Source organism: Ascaphus truei, chromosome 1 (genome assembly GCF_040206685.1).
Source record: "Ascaphus truei isolate aAscTru1 chromosome 1, aAscTru1.hap1, whole genome shotgun sequence".
NCBI classification, from domain to species: domain Eukaryota; kingdom Metazoa; phylum Chordata; class Amphibia; order Anura; family Ascaphidae; genus Ascaphus; species Ascaphus truei.
The window spans coordinates 206,713,190-206,735,709 of record NC_134483.1 but is presented as its reverse complement, the minus strand read 5'-3'; the positions used below and the strand labels follow the sequence as shown (position 1 = coordinate 206,735,709).

The 22,520-nt window shown below is 49.4% G+C and overlaps 1 long non-coding RNA gene across 3 annotated transcripts in view; it reads right to left on the bottom strand.

Moving 5' to 3' along the window:
* The window catches only part of LOC142470169 (uncharacterized), a 244,087-nt gene that overhangs the window by 158,611 nt on the left and 62,956 nt on the right, over positions 1-22,520 (bottom strand). The window lies entirely within an intron of this gene.

The following is a 22,520-nucleotide window of genomic DNA, read 5'->3' as shown; positions in this document are numbered from 1 at the left end:
GGTTAAATAGCTGTAGCCGGTTTGTTGGTGGTAGAGGGCATGGGTGAAGGTCATACTTTCCCCAGGGTGGGTGTTAAGGCTCCCAGTAGGGTTACCGGATGGGGCTAACCCCTTCACTACCTTAGAGATTGTAACCGCTAAGTAATTAAGGAGTTAACCCCTCCCGCTACTGACCTAGGAGACCTAAAAGCCCACCCCGGGAAACAATAACTACCACCAACAAACTGGGTACTACCGGTTAACCCCTTCATTACCTTAGCGGTTAGCCACAAGGGAATGAAGCTCTGTTTTGATTTAAATTTTAATTACATAGGATTGTAGCAGGGAGTCTCTGGACTTCAACCGCATTAATTTCAGTGCCGGGGACCCCCTGATTCCCAAGGCACAGTCCCCAGTTTGGGGTACTGGTATCTCCTGCAAATGTAGTTCTCCCGCATCACGTGACGAAGGACATTTAAACTTGCCGGAGATACCGGCACCCACTACGGAGGTGGAAATAAAAACAGGGCGATCGCCTGTAAGAGCTGTGCAGGAAGATGCAGCTTCTCTCTGAGCAGATCTTCCAGAATGCTGGAGCAAAATCGAACATTATGTTCATTTCGCTCGTAAAGCAGCTACAAACTACTGCAGTATGGCATTTTTGGAACAAACGGTATCTAACATACAATATATCTTACTGAATACCGTTTTTTCACAAATTTCATACTCTGAGGTATTGACACACAAACACGCTCAATGTTGCAGTGATAACATCAAAGCTACCTGCATAGGCCCCTTAGTGTTCCAGATTGGATTACAACAGTTTAACACATTTATGAGCTACTCTGATTTCTCGTTTAATGAACATGAACCTCCCGCTGTGTATCTGTTGACATAATACATTGACATCAATTTAGTTAACATCAGTTGATTGTCAACATTGTACTTCCTATGTAGTGTTAATCTACATACTAGACCTACAACTGTTCATATTTTCATGAGGATTTAGTAGGTATTATATAAGATATGATGACAAACTAAAGGGGTCCCTTTTTTCTTGAACACATACAGTACACAAAATCCCTCTCCTCCCGACGGCACATTGTCATTAGAGGTCAGATAGTAAGACGTTCCTATCTGACTGAATAATCTGATTTATCAAAGGGCTTGACTTCTGTGCCAACTGTTCCTTTTGACAGATTAAAAAATAAAGTTAGATTGTACAAATTTGAAAGATAAGACTTCTTATACAATGGCAAGCCATATTATTGAGCCCACAGTAAGAAAATATTGACATATAATTGCTAATGAGCGAGGGCCTCATATTTCAAATCAACTGAGCAGGGCTGACCATTAAAATCATTATGCTCATAACAACTCCGTCACCCTAAATTGGATTGCCACAAATGTGGTAATTGCTCTGTACGTAACTGTATGTATGCAGAGGACAGTTTTTCACACATCCTCACAATGGGAATATGATAGATATTAAACAAAGAATCACTTGCACTTCTACACATGTAGAGAACATTATTAAATGTCCCTGCAGGCTACTATATATAGGACAAATGATGAGAAAGCTAAAAATACAATTTATAGTGTATACGAGCACAATTAAAAAGAGGACAGACTAGACAGTCTTGGTACAACATTGGAGGAACAGCAGGTCATGCAATCTTGAAGCAACCTTGATAAAGGTACAACTCCTCTGAGAAAAGTGGCAGAATGAATTTTTGCTCACTGTGACCCCAGATGGATTGAACAAAATGCTCAGCCTGAACAGTTTTTTGGATTCAAAGTAACATTTATTTAACAATATTTCTTGTGCAACATGATGTAAGTGTAGTGCCTGGAGGGGAAGATTTATGTGTATATGTATACTCTGCATTTTAAGCCTTTTAACATAGCCCTGATGACATGTATAAAGGTATATTTGGGATGGTATTTTAGTAATTTGAGACTCTACTAGTAAGATAAAACTCTCTCTTTTTATACCACTTCCTCCCAAATTAAAATTTTAGCTTTTAACCAAAGTGCTTTGAGTGTGTCAAAGCTAATCTTTCAGTGTAATTATATATTTACATAGTTAAAAAACAGATATACGTCCATCAAGTTCAACCTAAGCTATATTTAGATGACAGATACTTTGTCCTATTTTTGTACTTACAGCATATTGATCGGGGGGGAACCCCAATGAAATATCATCTAATGAAATCTCATAAGGCAGGCCTGCACAACATACGGCCCGCGGGACGCATGCGGCCCGCCTGGACTCCCTGTGCGGCCTGCGAAGCCCCCCCCCCCAGGCCCGCTCTGCAGACACAGGAGGGAAGGAGCGCCAACATTTTGACAAGTGCTAGCATTGTGATGCCCCCCCCCCCCAACCCCCTCTGCTTATTAGGGAAGGATCGGCAGCAGTTTGATGCGATACCCTGCAGGCAGAGAGGAGAGAAGAAACAGAGCTGAGGCCGGTCTGACTGCAGAGGGTGGGGGTGGGGCTAGTGACAGCAGAGCCTGTTAGTGAGAGCAGGAAGTGAGGTGCCTGCTGCCAGGGACCAAGATGGCTTTTCCCCCCTCCAGCCATGCTCCACAGAGAAAAGTAGGACACCCCCCCTGCGGCTGCTCCTCAGAGCTAGTGTCAGTGTGTCAGTGGCAGTATGGCAGTGGCAGTGTGGCAGTGGCAGTGTGGCAGTGGGAGTGTGGCAGTGGCAATGTGGCAGTGGCAGTGTGGCAGTGTAAGCATGGCAGTGTGGCAGTGTCAGTATGGCAGTGTGGCAGTGTGGCAGTTGCAGTATGGCAGTGGCAGTGTGGCAGTGTGGCAGTGCCTGTGCAGGTCAGTGTCTGTGCCTGTGCAGGTCAGTGTCTGTGTCTGTGCAGGTCAGTGTCTGTGTCTGTGCAGGTCAGTGCCTGTGCAGGTCAGTGCCTGTGCAGGTCTGTCATGGGAGAGGAGGTTTGGCGCAGTATTAAAGGAGTTACACCCCATTTGGCCACCCCCTGCTCTCATCTGGGAGGCGAGGGGTTAACTGGAATGATGTTCAGTACTGTAGTTATGCCCCTGCTTCAGCACTAACTGTGTATCCTTCTGTGAATATGTATTGTTCCCATTCCAGTGTCTGCACCAACACCTGTACTGGGATCTATGCGGGAGGGAAAGGGTTAATGTTAATTCTATGTTTATGGCCCTCTGTCCCTTTTCCCACCTTTACAGACTCCATTTTGCAGTTTCTCCATAGGTCGCCATTGGGGCTCAATACCATCTTATGGAGATTCCAGCAATTTGGGCCCGTTTCCTTAGAAGACCTGCAGGTGGCGCTCGAGAGGAGGAGCGGCGGTTCCCCATTGTAAGTCAATGGAGCCATTCATTTCAATTGGGATTCCTCGAAGCCGATCTCCAGGAACGAGTTCACGGCCATACAAACCGCAGACCGCAAAAGCGGATACAATATCTAAAAAAGAGCTTTTGATCACACTAGTTCAAGTTCAAATACAATTGGCGTGGGAAGCTTACGTTCTAGGGCACCCAGGAATAAAATTCTTTTTGCCCCTAGACCCTAGGAACCCCCACACTCGACCACCACCGGGTCTGAGAATTAAGGACCCCCGTAAAGGGTCGTGCTCGCCATGAGGGTCGCGCCATTGACTCTAATGGTAGCGGAGGTCCCATTGAATCCCATGGCGGCACCGGCCCATGCATTCCTATGGAGGCACCGGCCATATTGATTCTAATGGAGGAAAGCCACGTGGCTTTGAAACGGCGTAAGTCCGAAAGTGTGTAAAGATAAAACCCATATCTCCGGTTCTGTGAGTACCAGAGGGCTGGGATTTTGGTCACATGTAGTCCCTGCTCCGGAATGACTGCATGGCCATTTCCAGCCCCCTCCGATCAACCAGACAGAGTATGGGCAAATGTGAAAATTGTGATTTCCCCATTGACTTCAATGGCGGAGTTGCTCCATTGAAAGCCTATAGCGGCGGAGCCCATTGATTTCAATGGGAGAGTGAACTGTAGTGATTTATTTTAGCTTATAGCGGAGAATCCTGCATTAAAGTTAATAGGGGATTTTAACTTGTTTTTTGTATCTCCGGTTCTGGGGGTCGTGGAAGGCTGATATTTGGCCACTATGGCAAGGGTCCTCCGGCGTGTGGACCTGGCAAATTTCAGCCTGCTCAGACCCACAGAACGGATTATTTTAATATGTGTAGATATTAAAGAATATACTGTTTTGCAAGGCTGGTATAAAAGCCCGGGAAAGTTACTGGCTCTGCTTTATGTTAATGTTCAGGAGGGTGACTCTTTGTCTACAACAGCTCCCCTGATCAAAGATTTGACCACTCTGATTGTGTACAATAGGGCGGAGATACGCAGAGCCTGAGTGGTCTTTAAGTGCCATAATTCACACCTACAGACAAACAGGTTTCCTGACTAGATACAAGTCTGGTAGACTTTCAGGCGCCCAGTGTTAGGGTATGGGGCTGAAACTCCATATAAACGAGTGTAAGCCCTATACCCATTGTGGCAGTGGGAGTGTGGCAGTGGCAATGTGGCAGTGGCAGTGTGGCAGTGTAAGCATGGCAGTGTGGCAGTTTCAGTATGGCAGTGTGGCAGTGTGGCAGTGTGGCAGTTGCAGTATGGCAGTGGCAGTGCAGGTCAGTGTCTGTGCCTGTGCAGGTCAGTGTCTGTGTCTGTGCAGGTCTGTGTCTGTGTCTGTGCAGGTCAGTGCCTGTGCAGGTCAGTGCCTGTGCAGGTCAGTGCCTGTGCAGGTCTGTCATGGGAGAGGGGGTTTGGCGCAGTATTAAAGGAGTTACACCCCATTTGGCCACCCCCTGCTCTCATCTGGGAGGCGAGGGGTTAACTGGAATGATGTTCAGTACTGTAGTTATGCCCCTGCTTCAGCACCAACTGTGTATCCCTCTGTGAATATGTATTGTTCCCATTCCAGTGTCTGCACCAACACCTGCACTGGGATCTATGCGGGAGGGAAAGGGTTAATGTTAATTCTATGTTTATGGCCCTCTGTCCCTTTTCCCACCTTTACAGGCTCCATTTTGCAGTTTCTCCATAGGTCGCCATTGGGGCTCAATACCATCTTATGGAGATTCCAGCAATTTGGGCCCGTTTCCTTAGAAGACCTGCAGGTGGCGCTCGAGAGGAGGAGCGGTGGTTCCCCATTGTAAGTCAATGGAGCCATTCATTTCAATTGGGATTCCTCGAAGCCGATCTCCAGGAACGAGTTCACAGCCATCCAAACCGCAGACCGCAAAAGCGGATACAATATCTAAAAAAGAGCTTTTGATCACACTAGTTCAAGTTCAAATACAATTGGCGTGGGAAGCTTACATTCTAGGGCACCCAGGAATAAAATTCTTTTTGCCCCTAGACCCTAGGAACCCCCACACTCAACCACCACCGGGTCTGAGAATTAAGGACCCCCGTAAAGGGTCGTGCTCGCCATGAGGGTCGCGCCATTGACTCTAATGGTAGCGGAGGTCCCATTGAATCCCATGGCGGCACCGGCCCGTGCATTCCTATGGAGGCACCGGCCATATTGATTCTAATGGAGGAAAGCCACGTGGCTTTGAAACGGCGTAAGTCCGAAAGTGTGTAAAGATAAAACCCATATCTCCGGTTCTGTGAGTACCAGAGGGCTGGGATTTTGGTCACATGTAGTCCCTGCTCCGGAATGACTGCATGGCCATTTCCAGCCCCCTCCGATCAACCAGACAGAGTATGGGCAAATGTGAAAATTGTGATTTCCCCATTGACTTCAATGGCGGAGTTGCTCCATTGAAAGCCTATAGCGGCGGAGCCCATTGATTTCAATGGGAGAGTGAACTGTAGTGATTTCTTTTAGCTTATAGCGGAGAATCCTGCATTAAAGTTAATAGGGGATTTTAACTTGTTTTTTGTATCTCCGGTTCTGGGGGTCGTGGAAGGCTGATATTTGGCCACTATGGCAAGGGTCCTCCGGCGTGTGGACCTGGCAAATTTCAGCCTGCTCAGACCCACAGAACGGATTATTTTAATATGTGTAGATATTAAAGAATATACTGTTTTGCAAGGCTGGTATAAAAGCCCGGGAAAGTTACTGGCTCTGCTTTATGTTAATGTTCAGGGGGGTGACTCTTTGTCTACAACAGCTCCCCTGATCAAAGATTTGACCACTCTGATTGTGTACAATAGGGCGGAGATACGCAGAGCCTGAGTGGTCTTTAAGTGCCATAATTCACACTTACAGACAAACAGGTTTCCTGACTAGATACAAGTCTGGTAGACTTTCAGGCGCCCAGTGTTAGGGTATGGGGCTGAAACTCCATATAAACGAGTGTAAGCCCTATACCCATTGTGGCAGTGGGAGTGTGGCAGTGGCAATGTGGCAGTGGCAGTGTGGCAGTGTAAGCATGGCAGTGTGGCAGTTTCAGTATGGCAGTGTGGCAGTGTGGCAGTGTGGCAGTTGCAGTATGGCAGTGGCAGTGCAGGTCAGTGTCTGTGCCTGTGCAGGTCAGTGTCTGTGTCTGTGCAGGTCTGTGTCTGTGTCTGTGCAGGTCAGTGCCTGTGCAGGTCAGTGCCTGTGCAGGTCAGTGCCTATGCAGGTCTGTCATGGGAGAGGGGGTTTGGCGCAGTATTAAAGGAGTTACACCCCATTTGGCCACCCCCTGCTCTCATCTGGGAGGCGAGGGGTTAACTGGAATGATGTTCAGTACTGTAGTTATGCCCCTGCTTCAGCACCAACTGTGTATCCCTCTGTGAATATGTATTGTTCCCATTCCAGTGTCTGCACCAACACCTGCACTGGGATCTATGCGGGAGGGAAAGGGTTAATGTTAATTCTATGTTTATGGCCCTCTGTCCCTTTTCCCACCTTTACAGGCTCCATTTTGCAGTTTTTCCATAGGTCGCCATTGGGGCTCAATACCATCTTATGGAGATTCCAGCAATTTGGGCCCGTTTCCTTAGAAGACCTGCAGGTGGCGTTCGAGAGGAGGAGCGGTGGTTCCCCATTGTAAGTCATTGGAGCCATTCATTTCAATTGGGATTCCTCGAAGCCGATCTCCAGGAACGAGTTCACAGCCATCCAAACCGCAGACCGCAAAAGCGGATACAATATCTAAAAAAGAGCTTTTGATCACACTAGTTCAAGTTCAAATACAATTGGCGTGGGAAGCTTACGTTCTAGGGCACCCAGGAATAAAATTCTTTTTGCCCCTAGACCCTAGGAACCCCCACACTCGACCACCATCGGGTCTGAGAATTAAGGACCCCCGTAAAGGGTCGTGCTCGCCATGAGGGTCGCGCCATTGACTCTAATGGTAGCGGAGGTCCCATTGAATCCCATGGCGGCACCGGCCATGCATTCCTATGGAGGCGCCGGCCATATTGATTCTAATGGAGGAAAGCCACGTGGCTTTGAAACGGCTAAGTCCGAAAGTGTGTAAAGATAAAACCCATATCTCCGGTTCTGTGAGTACCAGAGGGCTGGGATTTTGGTCGCATGTAGTCACTGCCCCGGAATGACTGCATGGCCATTTCCAGCCCTCTCTGATCAACCAGACAGAGTATGGGCAAATGTGAAAATTGTGATTTCCCCATTGACTTCAATGGCGGAGTAGCTCCATTGAAAGCCTATAGCGGCGGAGCCCATTGATTTCAATGGGAGAGTGAAATGTAGTGATTTCTTTTAGCTTATAGCGGAGAATCCTGCATTAAAGTTAATAGGGGATTTTAACTTGTTTTTTGTATCTCCGGTTCTGGGGGTCGTGGAAGGCTGATATTTGGCCACTATAGCAAGGGTCCTCCGGCGTGTGGACCTGGCAAATTTCAGCCTGCTCAGACCCACAGAACGGATTATTTTAATATGTGTAGATATTAAAGAATATACTGTTTTGCAAGGCTGGTATAAAAGCCCGGGAAAGTTACTGGCTCTGCTTTATGTTAATGTTCAGGAGGGTGACTCTTTGTCTACAACAACTCCCCTGATCAAAGATTTGACCACTCTGATTGTGTACAATAGGGCGGAGATACGCAGAGCCTGAGTGGTCTTTAAGTGCCATAATTCACACCTACAGACAAACAGGTTTCCTGATTAGATACAAGTCTGGTAGACTTTCAGGCGCCCAGTGTTAGGGTATGGGGCTGAAACTCCATATAAACGAGTGTAAGCCCAATACCCATTGTGTCTTTCGTGATGTCTTCATTTGAACCTGTATTACTGAAAGTATTGCCAATCCTGTACCTGATTGCTTTATTGTCCAACCCATAAGTAAGTGCTATTTCTTGTCTGTTATTTGTATCATCTTGTGTGTTCTCCTTCTTTAAGGAATAAACTATATTTATTATATCTAAGTCGTGTTCAATTCAACCCAGATATTTGGTGTATATTAAAACCTATCACAAGTTACCATGACAGGCTATATTTACTGGTGGCAGCGGCGGGATTGAATTGAACCTGTATTACAGTTTACTGCGGGATTCTGTAATACAGTTGGAACTCGGGTGAATTGCGAGTTCCTAAGGCTACCGATATTGAACACACAGTGTACAACATATAAAACAAGATATGGCACCACCTCAATGTTCCCCTACTTGTGAGAAGCATTGCCTCCGGAGCGCAAGTGCCGGCCATCCTTGTGACTGGACCCGGGCACCGAGACCGGAAGAATGGATCAAGTCCGAGTGGGAACCTGCAGCCGGTAGAGCTGAGAGAGATGGGGCGATCGGAGAACACGAAACCCGGCAGGCTGAGCTACAATCCACAGCTGCAGCCGCTGTAACCACCAAACCGCCCGGAGAGCAGTGAATGGACCCAGCTCTGGGACGGCAGAGACTTGCGGAGGGAGCGGGTGATCTCGGAGACCACGGGAGTCTTGCAGCAGGAGGGATATCGGACGTTGCAGTCCATTTTCCCTGGAAGAGATATCCCTGATGTCTGCGTGGGGAGAGACGTGGTCCCAGGCGGAGCGGAACGAGCTCCAGAAGCTGGAGATGTCCCGACCCACTTACCCCCTCCCTGAGCCCGGCGCTCGAGCAACTCCGCTCTGGACTCAGCAGCCTCTTGCGGAAGGGAGTCCACCAGCGGCAGAGGAGCTCCGGAACGAGCCCGGCGCTCCAACAACTCCGTCTTGGACCTTGCAGCCTCTTGCGAGAAGTAGTCCATCGGCAGCGAAGGAGTTCCGGCAAGAGCAGCGGTGCATCACTGCCAACAAGCGGGCCACATAAAAGCCTGATGCACGGACCATGCACGGTCGGGCGAAGGAACCCCTCAGGGTCAGCGCTCCTGAGCTGCGGACAAGGTGACCCGTTTAGCGGCATCCTCCGATGGCTCCCACCCAGCCGGGGCGACAACCCTTTGCGGGACGTCTCCTGGAGAACCTGGCCGGGCAGCATCGGCAACAGCGGTGGAGAGCGGCGGCCATCCATCTGATCCCGGCGGAGATCAGCAGAGCGGCGGCCGGAGCAGATCTTTTCCGGCCATCAGCAGCGGTGCTCAGCAAGCGGTCAGATTGCTACAGCAAGGTGCTGTTTTCCCCCTGGCCCGACCTGATAATGTCCGGCCAGTGGAAGTGCTCCCAGGACGCAGGATGCAGGCGGCAGCGGAGAAGCCACGATTCCGGCAAGCTGCCGGAGCTGATTTGATTTGGGGGAGGGTGGGTGTTTTGCCTTGTTTGGTGGAGTCGAAGCTCCTCAGAAGCGACCGGAGCCCCCCCATCTATGCCAGCGACCCTGTGCCGAAGCTGGGTGCTGTTGCCGCAATCACCCGGAGCTCGCCCGTAGCAGCGGAAGAGCCACGATTCCGGCAAAGTGCCGGAGCCCTTTCTGAGTGGGGGGAGGGACAGGGTGTGTAGGAGGGGGTTATTTTTTCGGGTGTGAAAGGAGCCGAGTTTCTCCTTGAAGACCTGGGACCCATGTCCTGCACCAATTTCCCTGTGTTGAACCCGGGAGCTGTTGCGGCAGTTGCCCGGAGATAACCGGCCAAGATGACGCCAGTGGCGGCCACTCCAGTCCCTCTGCAATCGGGACCGACAAAGGTGGCGGTCTCTGCGGGGACCAGCGATGTAAGCCAGACCAAGTCACAGACTAACCTTGACTTATTTTTTCCTATAACTGTACCCTGTTATTCCCCTGTAGGAGTGACCAGTGGGTGGCAGGAGATAGGGCTACCAGAGGAGGGAAGGAAGGGCAGCTTGTAGGGCAGCTAGGCTTTACCATTACCCTGGTGGTGCATCAAGGCAGCTCTCAGTTAAGAGCCCCACTGTTGCAGCCTTGCTATGGGCTGGAGGTATCAGGGGTTGTGGCAAAGTTAGACCACCCCAGGGTTACCTACCAGCCAGGAGCTAAGGCGGGTGCATCTGCACCAGCAACCCTGAGCTTGTCTCCGGTAATGGGGGCACAGCTTCAGGGAGAGGTGCTAGCCCCGTTAGCACCAAGCTCTAGGGTAGAATTGCCTGGGAAAGGGTTGGGTGGGCCAGTGGGAACCGGGGAAGAAAGGCAGCAAGTGAGCCAGCTAGATTTCCTCATTACCCTGGCAGATCATCAGGGAGTCTCTCGGTTTAAAGTCCCACTGTGGTCACCTGGCTATGGGCTGGAGATATCAGGGGCAGTGGCAAAGTTAGACCACCCCCAGGATACCTGCCAGCCAGAAGCCAAGGCGGGTGCTTCAGCATCGGTGCCCCTGGGCTCCTCTCCGTTAATGGGGAGGCAGTGTCAGGAGATGGCCTCACTCAGGTGTCTATAGTATCCAGGTTAGGACTAGCTTGGGAGAAGCGGAGTCAGGGAAGGCTGCAGGTAGGTAGCCAGCACAAGGTCTCAGTAGGAGATGAAGGGCTAGTGGTAACCGGAGAGGAAACGCAGCAGGTATGGCTGCTAGAGTTCCCCATTGCCCTGGCGGAGCCTCAGGGTTTCTCTCAAATCAGCAACCCCCTTTTGCAGCCTGGCTATGGGCTGGGGGTATCTTTGGCAGTGGCAAGCTTGTGCCACCCCAGGGATACCTGCCAGCCAGGAGCTAAGGTGATTGCATCGGAAGAGATGCCCCTGAGCTTATCCCTGGTAAGGGGGAGACAAGTTCAGGGAGGTAGGTGCACTCAGTTAGTCCCTGTTAGATTAGGCTTGTGTAGGGGGAGCAGAGTGAAGGTGGGCTGCAGGGAGGTAGGCAGCAGAAGTCATCAGCAGTGGCTGAGGTGCTGAACCTAGGGGAGGCTAGGCAGGGAAGCACTGTGGAGCAGGGGGAGATAGGAGGTCAGTGGGGTGTCAGGCAGCTGGTAGAAGCTAGGGATGGGCTAGGAAGGCAGGAGGTCCTGGGTTTTGACTTGCTAGGAGCGACCCCCATGACAGATTCCCCAGGGTTCCCAGAGGTATGGATGTGGGTAGGTAGGCAGCCAGGAGAAGTAGCCAGGGCTAGGGGGGTACAGCAGAGGGTTCTGTCCCCAGGGCAGCCAAGTTTAGCTACAGAGGGTAAGGGCAGCATAGTGGAGGGGAGAGGAGTGATGCTAGCCCTAGCAGCAGTGGTGATAGCAGGTGCTTATCTCCTGGCCTTCAGGTTTGAGAGGTATGGACAAATGTGAAAATTGTGATTTATCTCCGGTTCTGGGGGTCGTGGAAGGCTGATATTTGGTAACTATGGCAAGGGTCCTCCGGCATGAGGACCTGGCAAATTTCAGCCCGCTCAGACCCACAGAACGGATTATTTTAATATGTGTAGATATAAAGAATAAACTGTTTTGCAAGGCTGGTATAAAAGCCCGGGAAAGTTACTGGCTCTACTTTATGTTAATGTTCAGGAGGGCGACTCTTTGTCTACAACAGCCCCCCTGATCAAAGATTTGACCACTCTGATTGTGTAAATAGGGCAGAGAAACGCGGAGCCTGAGTGGTCTGTAAGTGCCATAATTCACACCTACAGACAAACAGGTTTCCTGACTTTGATACAAGTCTGGTAGACTTTCAAGGGCCCAGTGTTAGGGTATGGGGCTGAAACTCCATATAAACGAGTGTAAGCCCTATACCCATTGTCTTTCGTGATGTCTTCATTTGAACCTGTATAGCTGAATGAATTGCCAATGCTGTACCTGATTGCTTCATTGTCCAACCCCTAAGTAAGTGCTATTTCTTGTCTGTTATGTGTATCATCTTGTGTGTTCTCCTTCTTTAAGGAATAAACTATATTTATTATATCTAAGTGATGTTCAATTCAACCCAGATATTTGGTGTATATTATAACCTATCACAAGTTACCGTGACAAGGTCAGTGTCTGTGCAGGTGAGTGTCTGTGCAGGTCAGTGTTTGTGTCTCTGCAGGTCAGTGTCTGGGTCTGCAGGTCAGTGTCTCTGCAGGTCAGTGTATGTGTCTGCAGGTCATTGTCTCTGCAGGTCAGTGTCTGTGCCTGTGCAGGTCAGTGTCTGTGTCTGTGCAGGTCAGTGTCTGTGTCTGTGCCTGTGCAGGTCTGTGTCTGTGCCTGTGCAGGTCTGTGCCTGTGCCTGTGCAGGTCAGTGTCTGTGTCTGTGCAGGTCAGTGTCTGTGTCTGTGCAGGTCAGTGTCTATGTCTGTGCAGGTCAGTGTCTGTGCCTGTGCAGATCTGTGCCTGTGCAGGTCTGTGTCTGTGCCTGTGCCTGTGCAAGTCTGTGCCTGTGCAGGCCAGTGTCTGTGCCTGTGCAGGTCAGTGTCTGTGCCTGTGCAGGTCAGTGTCTGTGTCTGTGCCTGTGCAGGGCAGTGTCTGTGCTTGTGCAGGTCAGTGTCAGTGGGTTGGGGTTGGGTGGGGGGGGGGGGGTGATATGATGATGATCTGTGGGAGGGGGGAGAGAAGATATGATGAGGATAATGATGGGGTTGCTGGGGGAAATATGATGATGATGATGATGATGATGATGATGATGATGATGATGATGATGATGATGATAATGATGATTTTACCCGTGCGGCCCAAATCAGTTTTCTTTGGAGCAGTTCGGCCCTTCTCACTTACAAGTTGTGCAGGTCTGTCATAAGGGGAAAAATAAATTCCTTCCTGACTCCAAATCAGATTTCTCCCTGGATCAACTTCTCGCCCGGAAATCCAAAGGTCACTTTCTCCATCCCTCTTCGACGACGCTGCCGCTTCTCCTCTACCGGATATCCACAGGTCACCTCCTCCACTCTTCTTCGATGTCGCTGCCGCTTCTCTCCATGGAACCCCCATCTCATCCTCCGTTGCACCCATCCCCCCAGATGTTCACACGCCATGCACAAGAAGCAGCTCGTTAGACCGGATGCTGAATGGGATAACTGTGGATCTCCCTGGGAATTCTATTGTGCTAGCAAAGATAGATCTGCTCCTGGAGACAATGCTAAATGTGGAGCAACGGATGCTATATATGGATCAACGGATGCAACATATGGATCAACGGATGGATCGACGGATGGAGAAGATAGAGGCTGACATAGCGGGCATACATTATTTGCTCGGTGTTAATGCCCCTGTTTCCCCGATGCTGGAGCAGGGGGGTGACATGGATGTGATGAATGGGACCTTCGACCCCCTTCCATCACCAAGCGCACCCCCTCCACCAGAAGATGTAGTGTACATGTATGCAGTTGAGGAGGACATGACAACCCCGTGAAGACCACGCCAGGAGATAACTCGGCGACCAAGACTGGAGGAAAGCTTCCTCCCAGACAACCTACCATTGCCCGTCGCCTCAAGCACACCCGCTCCCAAAAGACCTACATTCGCTCGCATCGATACGTTGCCCGACATCACCCTGTGCGATCTGCCACTGGCGCTCAGGGAGAAGTATAGGGTGAAGAGTGCTGGTGCACCCCAAAAGTATGCCTTGTTACTTTTTAAGCACCATGTTCCCTACTCGTTGTACTGCGACTGGGCCTTCAAAGTGAACTACGAAGGAAATCGCGTTAAAAAGGCGCTTCCTGTCAATTTAAGAAAGAACATTCAGGATGAAATGCGGCGCTTTTATCCAATTACAAATCCTGTAATAAAAGGCGTTCGAGACTGCATTAATGGCGTTTTGCGCCATGCAAGGAATCGGCCATGGACGGACAATGCGGAGTACTTTCTGTAAGACCATACTGTTGTGCTGAACTGTATTGTACTCTACATGATTTGACCTGCTGTACTTAAATAAAGAAGATGTTGTTGTGTGTTTTTTTACTTGTATTTATACAGAAATGTTTTAACTTGCTGTCCACACACACAGGACATGCACAATTCCAGTCCCTGGGGGCCGCAAACAGGCACGGTTTTCAAGGTTGTCATGAAAACCTGCCCTGTTTGCTGCCCTCGAGAACTGTAGTGGTGCAGGTCTGACTAACAGTTTTGCGCACCATCCCACTGTACTGTATATGTTTCTTTAATAAAGGAGATGTTTCGTTTGTATACTGCATTTTATGAATACATTTTTTTTTGTAATCACAGGTAAGACCATACTGTTGTGCTGAACTGTATTGTACTCTACATGTTTTGACCTGCTGTACTTAAATAAAGAAGATGTTGTTGTGTGTTTTTTTACTTGAATTTATACAGAAATGTTTTAACTTGCTGTCTACACACACAGGACATGCACAATTCCAGTCCCTGGGGGCCGCAAACAGGCACGGTTTTCAAGGTTGTCCTGAAAACCTGCCCTGTTTGCTGCCCTCGAGGACTGTACTGGTGCAGACTGTTTTGCACACCATCCCACTGTACAGTATATAGTATGTTTTGACTTTTCGTTCTTTAATAAAGGAGATGTTGCGTTTTGCTTATTTTATGAAAAATGAATTTATTTTTAAAACATGTGACTGTAAACCGTACTGACTGACATAAATGTTTTCACACATGTAGCAGTAAACCATACACCTGTTGATGTTTTGAATTGCTGTGCACTTAAAATGTTTCTACATTGTACTGTATTTGTAAATAAATGTTTTTGTACTTACTCCACCAATAAAAAAACATGTTGATTTGTCTTACATTGCTCCATTTGCTCCTTTGCTACTGTAACAAAACACAGTGTTTCTAGAATGTCGAGGCATACTGCACTGTATACTGTAGACATGCTCAGTATAAGAGTATTTAAAAAAAATCGAAGACACAAACTGTACTGTACTGTATGTACTGGCACTGTATACAGTAGAAGACACATAATGTATGTGATACATGTAGAATAAATGCATAGTTTTTATTTTTTGGGGTTTATTACACAGTATACTGTACTGTATATAAAAAAGTATAGTATACTGTACGGCCGGAAAACATCATCATACTGTTTCAGGTACAGTATTCTATCCTAATCAATAACAACGGCAACTAAACTGTAGACTCTGGTACGTGGGTTTTTTAATCCGATTCAGCAATGTGCAGGCATTGTTACACAAAGCGATATTATCCATCGAAATCCCTCCATTAGCCGTTTTCTTTTCTGAGGAAAAACAAAAAGAAAAGTTTTACTGTAATGGTCAGCCCCCTAAAGATGTTCCCAGCCAGTCCCACCAATAATTTTCTCGGGGGGCGTCTCCTGTTCACATGCGCATGCGCCTACCGTTGATGCGATGACACGCATATGCGTTTCAAGAAGGCTCCAATGCGCTTGCGCCTAGCGTTCCACCAATTGTTCAGTATCTGCAGTACTGTAGAAGCCGCTCACAGGAGAATCGCTTGACTTTTGAATCGCACCGATATTTATACTGTATTGTCAAAATAAAAAAAACACAGAAAGTAATTACGGCAACAATAATCACCATAGAATTTCCCATTCAGCTGGCGCCGGCGCCGGTCCACTGCCAGTCCAGCGTTCTTGATCATCCACGTCGATAGTTTGCAGCGGGACTAGTCCACCTGTAGTCAGCTGATGAGGCTAGAAATTGCTTAGGTACATGCAAGCTTGATCGAAACTGCACGCGAAATCCGGCTCAGGCTCAGGGTTGTCACTGACGGCGGGACCGTCATTGGAAGCCAGTGCTGGTGCATTGCTTGGCAGCGACTGTCGTTTCTTAGTTGGTTTTAACACGACCCTTCGCCTTTTGCCGTCATCATGATCATAGATACAGGAAAAAGCCGGTGATACACACCAATACCCTCCAACAAATTGTGGCTCAATACGATAAAAACAGGGATCGCTACATAACCTTTTCCTTATTGCACGCTTCCACGTACAGTACCGACACACTTTATTCGAGTGTGGCCGGTACCGCAAGCCGGGAGATTTCCCGGCTTGCTAGTGGCCGCCCCTCGGCGTGCCGCGCGTCATAGACGCGCGGTCACGCGTCTTCGGGAGCGTGCGCCCCCTGCACGCGCGTCCAGGGGCTCCCCGAGGGAGCCCTGGTGTCCCGCGATCGCAGGACAGCGGCAGGAGGTTCCGGGGGACCCGGCGGACCCGGCAGCGGTAGGGAGAGCGCCCCGATCGGAGGGCGCTCTTCCGCTGCTTCGGCGCGCGCCCGTCACTCTCGGGCGCGCGCCAGGCTACTGCTGCGGCCAAGAACGGGCAAATGCTCGAATAAACTTGGCCGCAGCAGTATGAGGAGTTGGCGAAGATTTGTAAAAGTCATAGTTTTCGACAAAATACTGATAAATTTGAACAACTGTTGCCATCTTATCCTCTGTTGCATTAATCGCGGCCCATATCAAATACGCGTAACTTCTGTCGGGTTTTTGGAAAGCGGGCTGCACTTGAACACTCATGGCGGGCGGGTGGGTCTCTGGAGAATACTGTAACCGAAACTGGTCTTTGTCTTTCTTTAATATGAAAAGCCTAAATTGATACATTTTTGCAACCTCTTCCTTCAGTCTCAAGGCCAAATTACAATAGCACACTGTGGTATCTTTTTTAAACGAAACACCTGCAAGTCGACACATTACTGAAGCGCATGCGTATTACAATTCATGAATATCTGCTATCTGGCGGACACATGAAGAATTGCAACCTATTAAATCCGAACCATTCTCAATAAACACATCAACCGCGCGTCAGCCGCGCATGACCCATGGCTGGGAACGCAAAATGAACGCGGCATGCGCCAGGTGAAGAGCGTCGCATTCCAGGAAAAAGCCAGGGAAAAAACGGCGATTTGTTAGAATAAAAGCTGCCGCCGCAGTAGAAGTATTTTTCTTTCTGTTTTTTTGCCAAAACATATCAAGACTGCAACCATGTCAAGGTTAGACCCTTAAAGCAGGTACTTACACTCCCAATTGTATGCTCTGCCCTTTGTGTTTCCTCCACTACAAAGAGAAAAGAAGAAACAAATCAATGATAGTGTGACGGTGAAGATGTAGCCAGGCTCACTAATAAAGGCTAAAGCCTGTTTTGGGGTTCAGGAGTGTCAGCTCTTGGACCCAACTGTTGTAAAAGCATTACCTGTAATTATGCAACTCACCACTAGGGTTCCCTGCTTCTGCACAGCCCAGAAAGGTAAATGGGGCATAGTGCTGTGAGGTGTCCCTAAAACAGTCAAGGGGTCTGTAGGAGGATGCGCACATAGGTATGCAAGGGAGACGTGTTAAGGTGACATTAAATAAGGCTTTTAGTGCGCCTGTTTCCTTAACATCAGAAAATCATCCAAACAAGGGGTTAAACAAAGCTTCTATTCACTTGGGAGTATTTCTAGTGAAACCTATGCAGTCCACAACTCCCTTTAGCTAAGCATGTCTCCCAGCCCCAAACATATATCTTGATATGAGCAGATATACCAAAAGTCTTATAAAAGAAAGTCTTATCTGTTTCTTGTAGTTGGAGGGAAAGTCTTCTCTGTTCCTGGGTTGCTGCCTTTTTCCTCAGGTTTTGTCAGCATTCAGGTGTAGAGGTGCTTTCCCCTGTGTCTTGCAAGCAGCTATGCTGTTTATTCTGGGAGGCTCAAGACATCTGTCCCCATGGTCAGTCTCACAACTTGTGAGACTCAGGAACAAAATCTCTTCCTGTCTCAAAAGACAGGCTTTTCTAAGAAGCTAATCAGGCAGGTGGTGTTGGATAATTGACTACCAGCAGTTAACCACCACACTGCTGGATTAGAGGCACATTTCCTGATCATGGATAACTCCCCTGTTACAGGGTCTCTATGTTAATGGGGATACCCAGTAAATGCCCAGGTTACCCAGAACTTCTATAGAGGTTCTGGGGGGTACTCCAATCATCTATAAAGTTGTGAGGGGACTTTTAAAAGTCCAGCACAAAGTTTATTGTATAGAGTGTTGGGAATATGGCTAGTAAGAAATAGCGTGCAGCTTCTTATTCTATTTGCCATAACCCACCGACCTAGGATATTTTTAAAGTGTGCTGTATAATTTATTGAGCAGTGTGTTTAAAAACATATGCTTTGTGCACAGTAAAATGAGGCACAGGGGTGAAAAGTATTCCTGTAGCTGCGGGGATTCCTAGGTAACATAGTGCCAACCTGTCACGCCTGTATGCCCGCAGACCTGGCAAGACCCCAATACTGAGGTGGGAAGGGTATTACCACACACCCACAGCAGTGAGGGCGTGCCCAGAGTGTGGTATGGCATTGCCGGGCCTGTTGAAAGATAGTTAGTGATACTTGCAACGCCTTGGGAGTACAGAGTAAGGATAGTGATGTCCGTGCGCCGGAGTCCAGGGATCCAGAAGTCAGAGTCGGCAAGTTCGTAAGCCAAAATCCAGGGGTTACAGAGGTCAGCAAGGTAGAGTTCGTAAGCAGGGTTCAAGGGCAACAAAGAGCAGGGTAGTCCAGGACAAGCAGAGGTCAAACCAGGGAGATCAAGAGATAAGCAGGAGCAGGAGCAGGAACAAGCTGGAACACAGAGGAGAGCCAAGCACAGGACTGCACACACAGGGATAACAGAAGCTATGCAGAGCAATGATAGAAAGGACAGACAGGGGTTATAAAGGAGAGAACTCCATTAGGAGAGAGGGGAGGAGCAGAAGGTGAAGTGGGAGACATTAGGGATAGGTGAGGAGGAGAAGAGGAGGAGACAGGGGAGGAGACAGGGGAACCAGTAAGGGAGATCGCTTGCAAGGCATGGGAGGAGGAGTCAGGAGGCTGAAAACCCCTAGAAGAGGAGCGTGTGCGCGCGCCCTCTGTAATCTGAGAGTCTTGCGGGGTGCGCGCCGTGGTGCAGGAACGGTGTCAGAGGCTGCCGGAGAAGGACAGGAATGGGTACAGGAAGGGAGGCTGGCAGGAGAAGGGACAGAGAGGGTAGGTGAGCGTGTGACATCAGGGACACATGAAGGGGAAGGAATCCCCTGAACCGTCACACACCCCCAGTTAGTGCCAATGTGTCCCAGAACCTGTATTGGGTTTGTAGTTTATGGAAGTTCCTGTAAAGTATAGAAAAACCTGACCTTTTTAGGGCGTTTGGGGTTCCCTGTGTCGTAGAAACTTCAGATTTGGGGAGTGTAAGATTTAGGTGGGATATTGGGGTGAAAATGTATTCCTTTTGTTTGCAGGAGTTCGGGGGCCCGGCTACTGGTTGTTCACTGATTCTCCCCAGTGTGCAGGCACTATTTGTGGGTTCGCAGGGTGAATTACATTGGGGCTGCACCGTGTCTCCCAGACTCCGGGTTTTCAAGCCCAGATATCCCCAACTAATTTCCCACATGTATATAAGGTTGGTGGTTTGTGTGCTGGTGTAACGCCTGTATGCCTGCAGACCTGGCCAGTCCCCAGTACTGAGGTGGGTAAGGGTATAACACGCACCCACAGCAGTGAGGGCGTGCCCGGAGTGTGGTAGTAGTGTTGCCTGGCCTGGTGTGTAAGGGTTAACGTTATACTTGCTGAGTCCGGGGTGCCAGAGGTCGGAGAGTAATGTCCACGTGCCAGAGTTCAGGGGTTGGAGAGAGCAGCGTAGTGATGTCCGAAAGCCAGGGTTCAAGGGCAGGAGAAGGCAGCGTAGTCAAGTCCAAAGCAGAGATCAAGTTCAAACCAAAGCAATCCAAACAGGGGCAGGGACAGGAACCAGAGCTGAAAAAGACAAGGGAGCTGGGCATAGACACTGTGCACACAGGAGCTACAGGAAAGCTATGCAGAGCAAGGACTGAGAGGACAGAGTGGGGTTATATGGGAAGAAGGGCCAATAGGGGAGAAGGGAGGAGCAGAGGTTTGAGTGGGTAGTTGCAGACATAGGTCTGTGAGAGCAGGGGAGGAGACAGGAAGGTAATCGAGAGTTATTGCCTGCAACCGATGGGGGGCGGAGCCAGAGCGTGGGGGCTGTAGGTAACTAGAGCGGGGCAAGTGCCTTCTGTTACACTGTTATTCAGAGCGTGGGGGAAGTCCAGCGGAGGAGGCGCTCGGCACGGGAGACAGAGGGGAAGAAGGAGCGCAGGATCCAGGTAGGGAAAGGGCAGGGATGACGGGGGCACGGCGAGGGGTGCGTGAACCTCGATAGGGTACCCGCGATCGGCGCTCGGCGAGGGGACAGCGCGTGTGCACAGAGCATGTGCCTGGGTGTGCGGACCGTGCCGTGGAGGAACGGCTGAGGGGTAGAGATTGGGGACGTAGGGGAGCGGAACAGCTAGCCTCTGTGAGGCCTGGGATGATGGGGACATGCTGGGAACCGCGAGTCCCCCGATCCGTTACAGCTGGTTTTCAGAGTTTCCACCAACATTCAGTAGATAATGCAAGGCTTTTGAGTAATCCAGGGTGTACAGTATTATGATATTGGGTGTGGGCCAGGAGGGAGGAGTTTGTATTGGATAGAGAAAGTAACATTTCCATGAGAACAGTTGAGATAAGTAGCAGGTTCATGATCACAAATGTAGGTATCTTTGCATGAAGCTATTGTAATCATCTTAACTCTATGCCCAGGACATACTTGAAAATGAGAAGTAACTCTCAATGTATTACTTCCTGGTAAAACATGTTATAAATAAATAAATAAGTAAGCCAAGTTAGTGTGTGCATTGAGTACACAGCAGATGTGTGCTTTTAACTAGCCACTGAAGGTGTGCTGCATTTGCAATGCTAGGGTCTGTTAAGGGATTGCAGAGAGGTTTGGGGGGGTGGGAGAGGCAGTTGTATGCAGGCAAGTGTTGGGAGAGGTTGCAGTAAATACATTGTTCATGGGTGTTAAATATGCAGGCTACCAGTCTTGGGATAATAATCTTGTCTGAGCTCTCCATTTGCTGCCTTGCGTAGAAAAGGTTGCAGTAGGATCCAGTCTCCAGTTCCATTCTAGTCCAACTACAGCAGGCCTGCACAACTCGTAAAGCGAGAAGGGCCGAAATGCTCCAAGGAAAAAAAATTTGGGCCGCACGGGTAAAATCATCATCATCATCATCATCATCATCATCATCATCATCATCATCATCATCATCATCATCATCATCATCATCATCATCATCATCATCATCATCATCATCATCTCTCCTCCAGCACCTCTCATCATCATCCTCATATCTCCCCCAGAACCCCTCACTATCAACCTTTGTGATACTCCCCATCTATCTCTCATAACCCCATCTCTCCCCCTCACCCACACACATAATACTCCCTCTCCACAAACATACAATACTCCCCTGCACACCACACACATCCCACCCCCCTGCACCTCACATCCTTCTCCCCCCTGCACCTCACACCACTCTCCCCCCCTGCACCTCACACCACTCTCCCCCCTGCACCTCACACCACTCTCCCCCCTTGCACCTCACATAACTCTCCCCCCCTGCACCTCACATCACTCTCCCCCCCTGCACCTCACATAACTCTCCCCCCTTGCGCCTCCAATCATCCCCCCTGCACCTCCAATCATCCCCCTGCACCTCCAACCACCCTCCCCTGCACCTCCAATCACCCCCCTGCACCTCCAATCACCCCCCCCTGCACCTCCAATCACCCCCCATGCACCTCCAATCACCCCCCGCACCTCCAATCACCCCCCCTGCACCTCCAATCACCCCCCCCCCTGCACCTCCAATCACCCCCCGCCTGCACCTCCAATGACCCCCCCACTGCACCTCCAATCACCCACCCCCCTGCACCTCCAATCACCCCTGCACCTCACCCTTCCTGCACCTCACATCACCCTTCCTGCACCTCACCTCCCCTGTACCTCACCTCCCCTGTACCTCACCTCCCCTGCACCTCACCCCCCTGCACCTCACCTCAATGCACCTCATATCACCCCTGGGACCGCGGGGAATCGCCATCATTTTTTTTTTTAAGTTCTTTTTTTTTTTAAATCTCATTGCGGGCCGCACAGAGAGGCCGGGAGGGCCGCATGCGGGCCGCGGGCCGTATGTTGTGCAGGCCTGAACTACAGTCTAATTACATATTCACTTAAAGATTGTCACTAGAGTCTAACTATATATTCACTTAAAGATTGTCACTACAGTCTAACTGCATATTCAAATAAAGGTTGTCACTACACTCTAACTACATATTCACTTAAAGATTAACACTTTAAGAGGCAACTCTCTTAAAATGCAATACTCAACCCTGCAAATGCAACTCTGGACCCTGACCAGCTAGGCACATTCTGACAACACTTTCTCTGCACCCCCCCCCCCCCCCCACTCCCCCCCACCCCCCTTGCAACTCATAGCCCAGCAATCTCTGCTTGCTAGCACTCCTGGAAAGGTAAAAACACATACATTCTTTGCTGCCGTATAA